We start from the raw sequence: 12,505 nt of genomic DNA, 5'->3' as shown, positions 1-12,505 counted from the left end.
GATCTGACTGCAGCAGCATTTCCAGGGCATGGCAGCTCAGTTAGAGGACAGGAAAAATGCATCCTTTTGTGCTCTGCCTTCAATACCAGTTCTGTAGGATATATTTCAGAACTGGCAAAACCACTTCTGTATTCCGTTTCCTAAGAAAACCCTGTAAAATTCATGGGCTCACCTTAAATTGACAGCCGACTTGTAGGCATGTATACACATAACATCTGCGTTCAGTTCACAGTTGTGGGAGCAGTATGTCAGAGGTGTGTTACCCAAATTGCTAGGTTACCTAAATGGCACCCATAAATTAACATATAATAGGGGAAATTTAATAGCAACAAAAGGACTCCAGGTAAGTTCAAAGAACTGAGATCTTGCCTATGTTTAACAGACCCAAGAACTTGAACTCTCAGAGTGAAAAGTACAATTTAGTGTTATGGATTAGCAGCAAAGGGAAAATCACCGTTCACACAACAGCAGTCTCTCTATCTATCTATCTATCTATCTATCTATCTATCTATCTATCATCTATCTCTCCCTCTCTCACACACACATGAACAAATGAAATTAAAGATAGTCATGTGTAGCAAGGTTGAGGTAAGGTAATGCTTTTACCAGTCCAGAAGTAAAACTCCAGTTGGGGACAATGGAACAAGTCTGCTTGAAATGGAGGGGGGTGGCCAGCCTGTGTTGAGGGACCAATATGAAATCAGGCAGCGTTTCTGCCTGATTTCAGACTGAGCCAACATGTAAGTGCTAAGGCAGGCTTTCCATAGAGTATTAAGACAGCTAGGTAGATTTTCCAGGAATCCCAGACACTATGGGATTCCCACCTGTTTGATGGTTTTACAAAAGGAATATTTTTGGTTGATGGTGGTGACACTGATTTAATCAAGCAGTTATAAATAATAATCCCCAAGGGATTTGGGCTAGGATGGGACATGGGAAAGTACAATGGGGTCTACCAGAAAAATTGGCTGAATGCTTTTGGCCTTCAAGAGGAAATGCACACCGCAAGGGGTGGGAATGCAGCAATATTCACAGCCCTAAAGTTACAGGGGTCCTTTCCATATGCTTTCAGGTCTGTGAACAGTCAGAAGTTCGCTTAAAGGTCATCTGACCTGTCCTGGTTTATGCTTATGTAACTCTGCAAATGCTCTTATAATAAAAGATAACAAAACATCTGTACCCCAAAATGATGCAGGCTGTGCAGGGTGTAGTAACAAGTGTAACTGTTGTGCATATACAGTTGTCTGTTCTTGGATGGTGCCTATCATCAGTGTGAAGTCAAAGGCTTTCACAGCTGGCATCCATAGTTCTTTTGTGGGGTTTTCAGACAATGTGGCCATGTTGTAGAAGAATTTATTCCTGATGTTTCGCCTGCATCTCTGGCTGGCATCTTCAGAGAATGGTGGCATGGAGGTGTGTGTGTGTGTGGGGGGGGGGTATATATACTGTGTGACCCTTGGTTGAGAGAAAGTGATTTACATGTTAATCTCCCCAAAGGGAAGGTATTTTTACCATACATCAAAGGAGTCCCAGAGGGAATAGGGAAACTGATGAGGAAACACAACCTCCAAATAATCTACAGACTGACCGAGAAAAGCAAATGCTGCACTCAGCGAAGGACAGGAGGGACCCTCTCACAGCCGCAGAAGCTGACTGCTTATGCAGATAAGTCTCCATAGGGACCACCAAGCGCAGTGTTCAAACACAAATCAAGGAACCCGAGAGACACTGAAGCCAGAAAAATCAGCAGGAGCAGAACACGTTATAAACCATCCTGGGCATCAAATGCTGATTGAAAATACTGAAATTCTGGACCATACCAACAACTATCAGATCAGAATGCGCAGAGAAGTCATTGAAATCCACAAACACCTGGACAACTTCAACAGGAAAGAAGAAACCCTGAAAATAAACAAAGTTTGGCTCCCAGTCCTGAAAAACACCAAAATCAAGACCCAGCAAATGCAAATGAAAACCACCCAGGGTCAGGGGGATTCCCAGCACACCGTGGATCATTGCATTAAATAGACACCCTGAAGCCTTGTCATTCAACAACAGACCAACACACAGATTAACACATAAATCACTTCCTCTCAAACAAGGCTCATAAACTCACTTCCATGCCACCATTCTCTGGAGATGCCAGCCACAGTTGAAAGTGAAACATCATGAATAAATTCTTCTAGAACACAGCCTGAAAACAACAAAAAAACTTATTCATCGGTGCCTTCAAAGTACAGCTTTATTCCTGGATTGCAGCAATGGAAATTACACTCACAGATACACAACTGGTTGCACAACACTGGTACTCAGCATAAGGATGGGTGTAGCACAACCACAGCTTAACACCGTGAATGTGCATTTAAATAAATAGAATAAATGATAATAAATAAATGTTGTTATCCAAGAATACAACAATAATGGGATATGTTTTAAAGCTGTTTTTAATTGTATTGATAGCTTAATTATGTTTTAACCTTTTTCTTTGTTTCATTGCTGACAGCTTTGAATTGTATCTATTTTAATGTTTGAAAAGTGCCCTGAGTCCCAGGGTTGCAGGAAAAGCCAGGCAGAAAACAATAACAACAGCCACAACAACAACAACAACACAAAAACAGCAGGGAAAGGCTTTGAACCATTAGAAAATGCAGTAAACATGATTGTGATTAAGAGAATGTGCCCTGATTAAATTACATGCTAATAGGTAGAATTTTGTGTAAATTCTCCTGTTTTGACACTATTCCATTTTGATACAACTTATTTTTATATATCTTTCTGTTCTTGATAGCCTTACATAGGACTCATTTATCTTAATTTAGAGTTAATTCTCTATTAACTGAACTCCTGCTTATTCTGTTTTTCGGAGCTGATTCTAACAGACAGTGACTAAGGTAAAATTAGAAAGTAGGTTTCACGACTCAGGTTGCATCTTCACTGCAGAATTAATGCAGTTTGACTCTGCTTTAACTGCCATGGCTCCATCCCACAGAAGTCTTGGATTTGTGGTTTTGTGAGGCACCAGCACTCTAAGGCAGAGAAGGCTAAAGACGTTCTAAAACTACAAATCCCAGGATTCTGTAAGATGGAACTATAGCACTTAAAGTGGTGTCAAACTGCATTATTTCTACAGGGCAAACGAACCCTTAAATCTCAATTCTAGCCTGATACTCCAATCCTCACCTAGGGAAACTGCTGTCATCCAATTGTGTACAACTGCAAATCACATCATCCCCAGCCACAATGACCGTTGGTCAGAAATTATGGGAATGGTGATTCAAAAGAGTTGGAGGGCACCAGGTTGCTATAACCAGAATATTTATTCTCAAATGGCACCCTTCTGCTATTCGTGAGCATGGGGCAGGCCCTACAAGGATTTGCACCTGCTTTCCTGAGCTGGAACAGGGTGCAATGTGAGACCCACTCAAGATCTGGGGAAATGGCAAGCTGATACATGTCAGTGGTATAAGATAAGCTTTACTGGTGGTCAACAATGCAGTAGGTGTTCAACAGCAGTGCTATTCAAAGTGATGGGCCCTGGGCCAGGCCTTGTCCTTGAGCCATTGGCTGCCAGTCCCTGGAAAGATTCTGGATGGAAAGAAACAATTGTATGCAATGAGGAAATATTTAGCGTCAGTCCCTGGCACATTAGGGGACAAACAACTGCTGGTACCCTACATCAGCCAGAGAAACACTGGTCTACAGCAAAGGAAGCTTCTTTAGCTGATGCAGTGCAACACTTCATCCCAGTAAGTGGTAGTAAGAGACCCCTAAGTGAATTCTACTCAAACAAAAGGAATTTCAACAAGGAGAAATGCAAGATACTACACTTGTGCAGTAGAAATGAAATGCACAGGTATAGGATGGGTGACGCCTGGTTTGAGAGCAGTGCATACAAAAGCCTTAGTGGACCAAAAGCTAAACATGAGTTAGAAGTGTGATGCAGCAGTTATAAAAGCCAATGCAATTCTAGGCTGTGCAAATAGTTGTGTCTAAATCGAGGGAAGTAATAGTACCACTTTATTCTGCTTTGGTCAGGCCTCACCTGGAAGACTGTGTCCAGTTGTGGGCACCACAATTCACAAATGATGTGGAGAAGCTGAAGAGTGTCCAAAGGAGGGTGACGAAAAGGGTGAATGGTCTGGAAATCATGCCTTATGAGGAAAGACTTAGGGATCTGGGGATGTTTAACCTGGAGAAATGAAGGTTAAGAGGTGATATGATACCCATTTTTAAATATCTAAAGGGATGTCATATTGAGGATGGAACAGGTTTGTTTTCTACAGCTACAGACATGGAGCAATGGATGCAAACTACAGGAAAAGAGATTCCACCTAAACATCAGAAAGAACCTCCTGATGATAAGAGCTGTTCAATAGCAGAAGACACTTACTTGCAGATCTTTAAACACAGGCTCGATGGCCATCTGTCACAGGGAGTGCTTTGATGGTGTCTTCCTGCATGGCAAAAATGTGGTTGGACTTGATGCCCAATGGAGGTCTCTTCCAACTCTATGATTCTTTGTTTCTACCCCACCATCAAAACCCACCATGAATGGATCATGGGTCCCCTGCATCGGGCGGCATGTCCCCTGCGCAAGCACAACAGTTGGAAGATAGATTCCTGAGGTTATATAAGATACAACTGAACATATTCGTTATCTTTAAATATCTGAAGGAATGTCCTTTACAAGGTGGAATTAGCTTCTTTTCTGCCACACCAGGGAGTAGAACACAAACCTGTGGCTTTCACATTGCAAGAAAAGAGATTTGACAGAAACCTTAGGAAGAACATATGGAATAGACTGTCTCCGAGAGTGGTGGACTCTCCATCTTTGACGTCTTTAAATAGAGGTTGGATGGACATCTTCCAGGAATGTGAAGCCGAAGGCTTTCATGGCTGGCATCCATAGTTTTTTGTGGGTTTCAGGTTATATGGGCATGTTCTAGAAGAGTTTGTTTCTGACGTTTTGCCAGCATCTGTCTCTGGCATCTTCCAGCCACAGATGCTGGCAAAATGTCAGAAACAAACTCTTCTCGAACATGGCCACATAGCCCGAAAAACCTACAAAATACTTCCATGAATGCTTTTGTTGTGTGTTTCTGCCTGGCAAGGAGTTGGACTAGATGGCCCTTGTGGTACCTTCCAACATCCAAGAGTCTAAGACTCTATGATTTTATGAATGAAAACTGAAGTGCACAGCAGGCATGACCCATTTCCTTTTATAATCACTTTGAGAACATTATCAGCTATATGCTCTCAGGACAGTTTATTCCCTTGGTCTGTTCCCAGACTCCAGTCCATTTCCAGGCATTAATGACCGGTGAAAGTGGAACTATCTAGCAGCCTTACTGAGATAAATCAGCCTTTGTGACTCTGGACAGCTGTTCATGAAAATGATCATAATGCTGATAAGGACTTTCAAACCCATCTACCTGGTGGTGGGACCCACAACCACTACACCTGCACATGGGTTTTGTAGATAGCCCACAGATAGGTATTGTGCCAGATGACAGCAATACCCTTGCAGCACTTGATCATTTTAAAGATGAACTTGTGGGAGAACTTCCTAAGCAAGTTTGCTTTCTGCTCAAAAGAAAAAGAAAAAGTTTTATTGCTATTCCAGACCAGCACAAATATCTGCAACCCTCTCCTGCTAATTTAAAATATTAGATCGACATCTCCCCAATCATATTCTTGCTGCCTTTACAACAGATTCCTCTTACGTAGGAAATGAGACACTCAGTCTGCTTGTTCAGTGTTTTCCTTGTTTCCCTTAAATATGACAATATTTTCTATCTGATCTCTGCCTAAAACAGACAGCACAAACATCATAGAGAGGTAAGAGACTCTACTCTTCAATCCCACAAGGATATGAGAATGAAGCAAAAGGAATACCCTGCGCTCTTCCCTGTAGCATTACAGAGGATAAAGCTTTGAACTTAGCCAGCATTATAAAACACCTACACTTAGGGAGATTTAACACTATTTTGACATGTTAATCCCATAATCAGGATTGATGTCCACAAATAATGAGGAATAGGATTTATCTGCTAGAGACTGCATATTTTGGGTCTCCAAAGCGCTAATTCTCTGAAACAATACATTTTTATCCTGACAAGCGCCTATCATTATGAAAACCACAGGGGAGGAACCAAATGCATACATCTTTTTCCAGAGGACTTCCATCCATATAGGTACCACTAGCCAGAATCCTCTTGGGTTGTGGATGCTCAGGTTTTTGAGATGACCAGGAGGATTGTATTTGCACAGTTAAAGCTTGTGCCCTAGCTGTGCCCATGCCTTGGGGCATCTGTCCTGCTCATGGTGACCACATGTCTTAGTTGCATCCCACTTGGATTATGGTAATACCCTGTATGTGGGGCTACACTGATGACACCCAATTCCATTTCTCTTTTCTAATTCCAAGGAAGGTTATCCAGGGATAGCCATCTTAGCCATACTGCAAAGTACAATAACATCCAAAATCCACAAGACAGTGATACGTTATGGACAATGTACATGTTGCAAGCTTTCAAAGCTCCACTGATTTCTTCATTGGGTAAAAATCATACACGAGGGAGGGAGGGAGGGAGGGAGGGAGGGAGGGAGAAGTAACAATGTTCGTCATAAACCTGCATGTTGTCAAGATTTTGCAGTTGTTGTCCCAGTGCCCACATGGTCAGAAGGAGGGAGAGCCTGCCAGAATGAATGCCCTTCCATACCATCTGAACTGAGGATAACAACTACAAAATGCAAATGAGTAACACTGTCACTTTCCCCCCCTCTTGTATCATTTTCAACATCTTTTGCCAGATGAAGAAGCCAGTGGAGCTTCAAATGTTTGCAGCATATATGGCATGTTAAGTTTAAGGAAGGAAACCTGCCCTGGACGGGGTCACACTTCCCCTGAGGGACGAAGTTTGCAGTTTAGGAGTACTTCTGGACTTGTCCCTGCAATTGACATCTCAGGTAGATGCGACAGCCAGAAGTGCTTGCTATCAACTTCGGTTGATACGCCAAATGCAACCCTACCTAGACCGAAGGGACCTTGAAACGGTGGTACACACTCTGGTAACCTCTCGTCTAGATTTCTGTAATGCGCTTTACATGGGGCTACCCTTGTACCAAGTTCGGAAGCTTCAGCTAGTGCAAAATATGGCAGCCAGATTGGTCACCGGTTCATCAAGGTTCGACCATATTATACCTATCTTAAAAGATCTTCACTGGCTCCCTATTTGCTTCCGGGCACAGTACAAGGTTTTGGTTATTTCCTATAAAGCCCTACATGGCTTTTTGATGTTACTGTACTTTCCAAGGAAGCTGTTTCAGTGCCAAGCCAGTGTGCTCTCAGTAATGGACTGCATGAGAGCAAACAAACTTAAGGTTAATCCAGGCAAGACAGAGGTGCTCTCATTCAGAAGGCAGATCAGGGAATAAAGACTCGGCCTGTGTGTTGGATGGGGTTACAATTTCCCCCTGAAATCGCAGTTTCTGTATTCTCCTGGACTCAGATGTAAGCCTGGATGGATACTCAACTGTCTGCAGTGGCCAGCAAGGCAGGCTTTCCTCATCAGTTAAAACCAGTGTGCCAGCTGTGCCCATTCCTTGGAACATTTGACTTGGCTATGATGATACATACCTTAGTTACATACTGTAACACACTTTACATGGGGCTGCCATTGGAAACTGCTTAGACACTTCACCTGGTCCAAAGAGCTATACCTAAAAAGCACTTGTTATATATAAGGAGCACACAACTCCCTTGTTGAAACACCCCTACTGGCTAGCAAGCTGTATTTCTGGGCATTGTTCAAAGCACTGGTTATGATGACCTGTAAATCACTATATAGCTCAGGACCAGTCTATTTAAAGACCATATCTTCCATAATGGCATACTTGAGCTTTAAGACCTGCAAGGGAAGGACTTCTCTCTGTCCCACAGGCACAGTTGGTGGGAATGCAGGAGAACGCATGCTCTGTGGCTGCTCCCATAATCTGGAACTCCCTAGCTCTGGTGCCACAACTATCATTCCCAGAATTCCAGAGCATGGAGCCATGGCAGTTAAAGCAGCATCAAACTGGATTATTTCTGCAGTGAAGATGCAGCCGGGGTTTGTTTCTTAGTTAGTTAGTTTTTAAGGAAATATACTCAGCCTCTGCTAAGCAACTCCTGACCATGCTTTTGGCTTTAGCAGAGGTCCTGCGATGGAGGGAGGCAATCCTATTTTCTGCTTCACTGAGATTTTTCTCCTTCACATTCCCAGCTGGTGAGACAGATACCTACGCTGTTTTGCATTAAGTCTCCTCGGCCTCCCAAGGAAAAGTGCACTCCCCAGCAGGTTCATTGGCCCTTTTACTCTCCCAGAGAGCAGGAGATAAAGCTTTCCGGGACATCTCCAGATCCAGATGTACACCGCCAGACAAAGATCAACGAAAGTGTGAGTCTTGGTAGCGTTCCATCGGCGGCACGAATTCTCCATTGGAAAATAAACAACGACCAGCAACCTGGCTTTACTGCCAGCTGTGTGCAGTTATTGCTATTCACAGATATCTTCACAATGTCGCTTGCAGGAAGGCTTCCCTCTTTCCTTTTCTCATGCTTTCATTTCACCACCTCCTTTTCTCTGTCACACACCCAAAAAAATGGTAGTAAATTCTGCATCCACATTTCCCAAACTGAAGCAAGAAGGACATGTGTTACATACAGATGCAACGTCTATTCTTATTTCTTTACACAACATGAGCAATGTAGACCATGTCTGTGATCCTGAATGCTTCTTGTGTAGCTAGCATAAACCGACACCCACATGGTTACACAGTTTGGAGACACGGATGGCCATTGAATCCCATTGTGAGAGAAAGGTGGGCTATAACTTATTGAAATTAATCCTTGAAATATCAAATAAAAATGACCATGTTAGTCTGGAAAATCAATATGCAAAGGGCTCTTGTAGCACCTTTGAGACTAATTGTGTGAAAAAAGTGTTAGCATAAGCTTTTATGGAACAAGTCTACAAAAGTTTATGCTAACACTTCTTTCACACAGTTAAGTCTCATAGGTGCCACAATTGGCCCTCCATAGCCATGGGTTTTTTTTTTTATCCCTGGATTCAAGCATCCATGGCTTGCAAATATTTTAAATACATACATACATACATACATACATACATACATACATACATATTCCAAAAAGAAAACCTTGATTTAACCATTTTATATAAGTGACACTATGCCATTGTATTTAATGCTATTTGAGCATCCACAGATGGTAGAAAAAATGAAATGCACAGATATAGGTTGGGGAACCATTCGCTTGGCAACAGTACATGTGAAAGGGATCTAGGAGTCCAAGTAGACCACAAGTTGAACATTAGTCAACAGTGTGATGCAGCAGCTAAAAAAGTCAACGTGATTCTGGGCTGCGTCAATAGAAGTATAGTGTCTAGATCAAGGGAAGTAACAGTGCCACTCTGTTCTGTTTTGGTCAGGCCCCACCTGGGATATTGTTTCCAGTTCTGGGCACCACTGTTCAAAAAGGATGTTGAGAAGCTGGAGCATGTGCAGAGGAAGGCGAGTAAAATGGTGAAGGTTCTGGAAATCAGGCCCTATGAGGAGAGACTTAGGGAGCTGGGGATGTTTAGCCTGGAGAAGAGAAGGTTAAGAGGTGATATGATAGTCCTGTTTAAATGTTTGAAGGGATGTAGTACTGAAGATGGAGCAAATTTGCTTACTGCAGCTCCAGAGCATAGGACCCAGACCAATGGATTCAGACTATAGGAATTAGATTAGTAGACCTGGAAAGGACTACATGGGTCATAGAGTTCTGCTCTTGTGATGGAGGAACACATAACACACAAAACTATTTTTTAATATGATTGTTTTCCGTTTCTGCATTATCCATTATTTTAAGTGCATTAGGGGGCTAAGCAGACATCCATAATAGGGTGGCTTAACACTGTCCCTTTTAATGCTGGATTGGGGCCACAGACCCTTATGCCGCAGCCCAGATTTGGTGTTTTTCTGGCGCAAAAATAAGTGGCAAAATGCCATTCCTTTTTGTGCCAAAAAAGGAGCCCCTTTTGCTGCCACCACAGCTCTTCTCTGTTCCTGCGACATGCGGCATCTAATCGCTGTGCCGCAGGAGCATTCCCATGCTGCCTGCCATGTGGTGGGGTAGGCAGCATGACTCCAGCTTGGAGTCTGGGCTGCAGTGCGCAGTAGCCACATCCTTGTGCCAGCTCTTCTGCTGTTCTGCTTTCCCCCTTAGATATGTTGTGAACCAATTGGGGGGAAAAGTCTATCTATCTATCTATCTATCTATCTATCTATCTATCTATCTATCTATAAAATTACCACCAGCAAGTTCTTCCTAATGTTTAGATGTAATCTTTTTTTCTTTCTTTCTTGTAATTTGAATCCATTGGTCCATGTTCTAGTCTCTGGAGCAGGGGGGGGGAAACCCAAATCTCCATTTTCTACATCGCATCCCTTCAGATAGCTATCATGACACCTCTCTGTCTTCTCTTCTCCCAAACCAATACAGCTCATGAAGTCATTCCACATAAGGCTAGTTTCCAGAACTTTGACCATCTTAGCCACTCTTCTCTGGACACTTTCCAGCTGGTCAATGCCCTTCCTGAAATGCGGTTCCCAGAACTGGACGCAGGATTCCAAGTATCCATATCTATGTCTGTACTTTTATTTGTCCATTGGTTAACATCTGTATTTAGTTCATACTCACATAAGCAGAGTCCCTCAAATGTACCCACTGCACGCCCAGATGAGCATTCTTGGATGGTCCATAACTATTCATGTGCAATGGAACTGCATGCAGAACTATGCTTCTTCAAACTTAAACTGAATGTGGATATTTTGCTTCTCTTCTGTAGGGGTCATTAGACACAAGGAAGACAGCAACAGGGTTCCAGCCTTCTGACAAAAACAAAGCGCTACATTAATGCAGGATTTAGGTGAGTAAATGCAAACCGGTCACTGTATCCCTCTATAGTACGAAGCGATGTTGTTCCTAACTGGAATTCATTGTGCTTCCCCTATATCTTCATATTTTGTGCAATCAGGTTTCTCCAAATTCACCTCAACATTTTGCTTCAGGACATACTTAGTGTCTGTTTAGAAGATGGAAGAATTCCTAAGCCTCAGTTCAGGTGAGCAACCTGAAGTTGCCATTTCGGAAGCTTTCAGAGTTGGGGCACAAAAGCAGCTCACCGTGCCTCTGCTAAGATCCTAATATTTACAACCCTCTAATCCCTTCCAGTCCAGTGAGTCTATGAATTTGAATTTGAGATCCAAAGTATGGAAGACATTAGCCATTCATGAATATGTACGTTAAAAAAAAAAAGGAAAAAAGACTGTGCAAAGCTTTGAGTATCTCTTTGCCAGAGAAAGAAAACGGAGTCTATTCTTAGCTACAGGAAGAGTAAAGTTAGTTACAGAGAAAAAGAGTCTCAATTGTTGCGTAGAAGCCATGAAACATTTAGCATACTCAGCTGTAAGCACAGAGAAGCATGGTTGCATCCCATTCCAGTGTTGACAAACTTAGTCAGAGCATGCAAACAGGCCACCATCTATCTTGTGTTTATTGAAAGATCCTTTACTCAACCGTTGGCTGTACTATTTTGATGTTATGGAATATTCATAAACCTTTCTTCTCCTTTTCTGCAACCTTTTTTATTACATTCTTTTTAGATTTGAACATTACAAAACTACCAAGCATACTAAATGTTCAAGAATAATGACAAAAGAGAGGACAATAGAAAAATAGAGAACAAGAGAGATAACACTCAGACCACCACACCATGCTGACTCTCTTATGTTCTGCATAACAACAATGTGTCCAGCCACTTCAGTAGAAGAACATGTGCATGAGTAAGACCCCAATAAGAATCTCACCATGTTCTTCATTCAAATCTTTTGCATCCATCCCCTTAAATCATTTCATGCAAGGAACTCTGGTGCTATGTCTGCATTAATGATAAAATATGAATTGGAAGCTTCCAATTTATGCCTGAGTCTAAAGAAAAGTGTTTCTGAATTGCCGAGCCCCATTATTCCCAATCCAACCCCCTTCCCCAGCCTCCCACATTTACAGGCCCATACATTTTAATAACTTTTGCTCAATCAATTTCTGGATGGCATTTTTATTTTTACTGAACACCCTGTAAATTTTCTCTGAGATTGGCAAGTTGAAAAGCAGCCAAGGGGGGAAATGTCATTTGAAAGAAATCACCCCGACAGGCTCCATCAGTTGCCAATGAGGAATCAGAATGGATCAGAACAGTCCCTTTGAAATTGGAATGAAGTTACTAGTCCTTAAGAGGTAATGTGTAAACAAGACCAGCAGCTGAAGTCTCTGCTATCAGTGAATCTGTGGTTACAATCCAGACTTTAAGGGGGCGGGGGGGAATCCCCAAAATAGATTCAGTGTCTTCATAGTTAAAGTTCATACTGAAACCCAGAGGAGATTCATCATCCCATTGGCAGCACT

This window comes from Sceloporus occidentalis, unplaced genomic scaffold (genome assembly GCF_023333645.1).
Source record: "Sceloporus occidentalis isolate IW3139 unplaced genomic scaffold, rSceOcc1.0.p SCAF_5, whole genome shotgun sequence".
NCBI lineage: Eukaryota > Metazoa > Chordata > Lepidosauria > Squamata > Phrynosomatidae > Sceloporus > Sceloporus occidentalis.
This window is presented reverse-complemented; position numbering follows the sequence as displayed.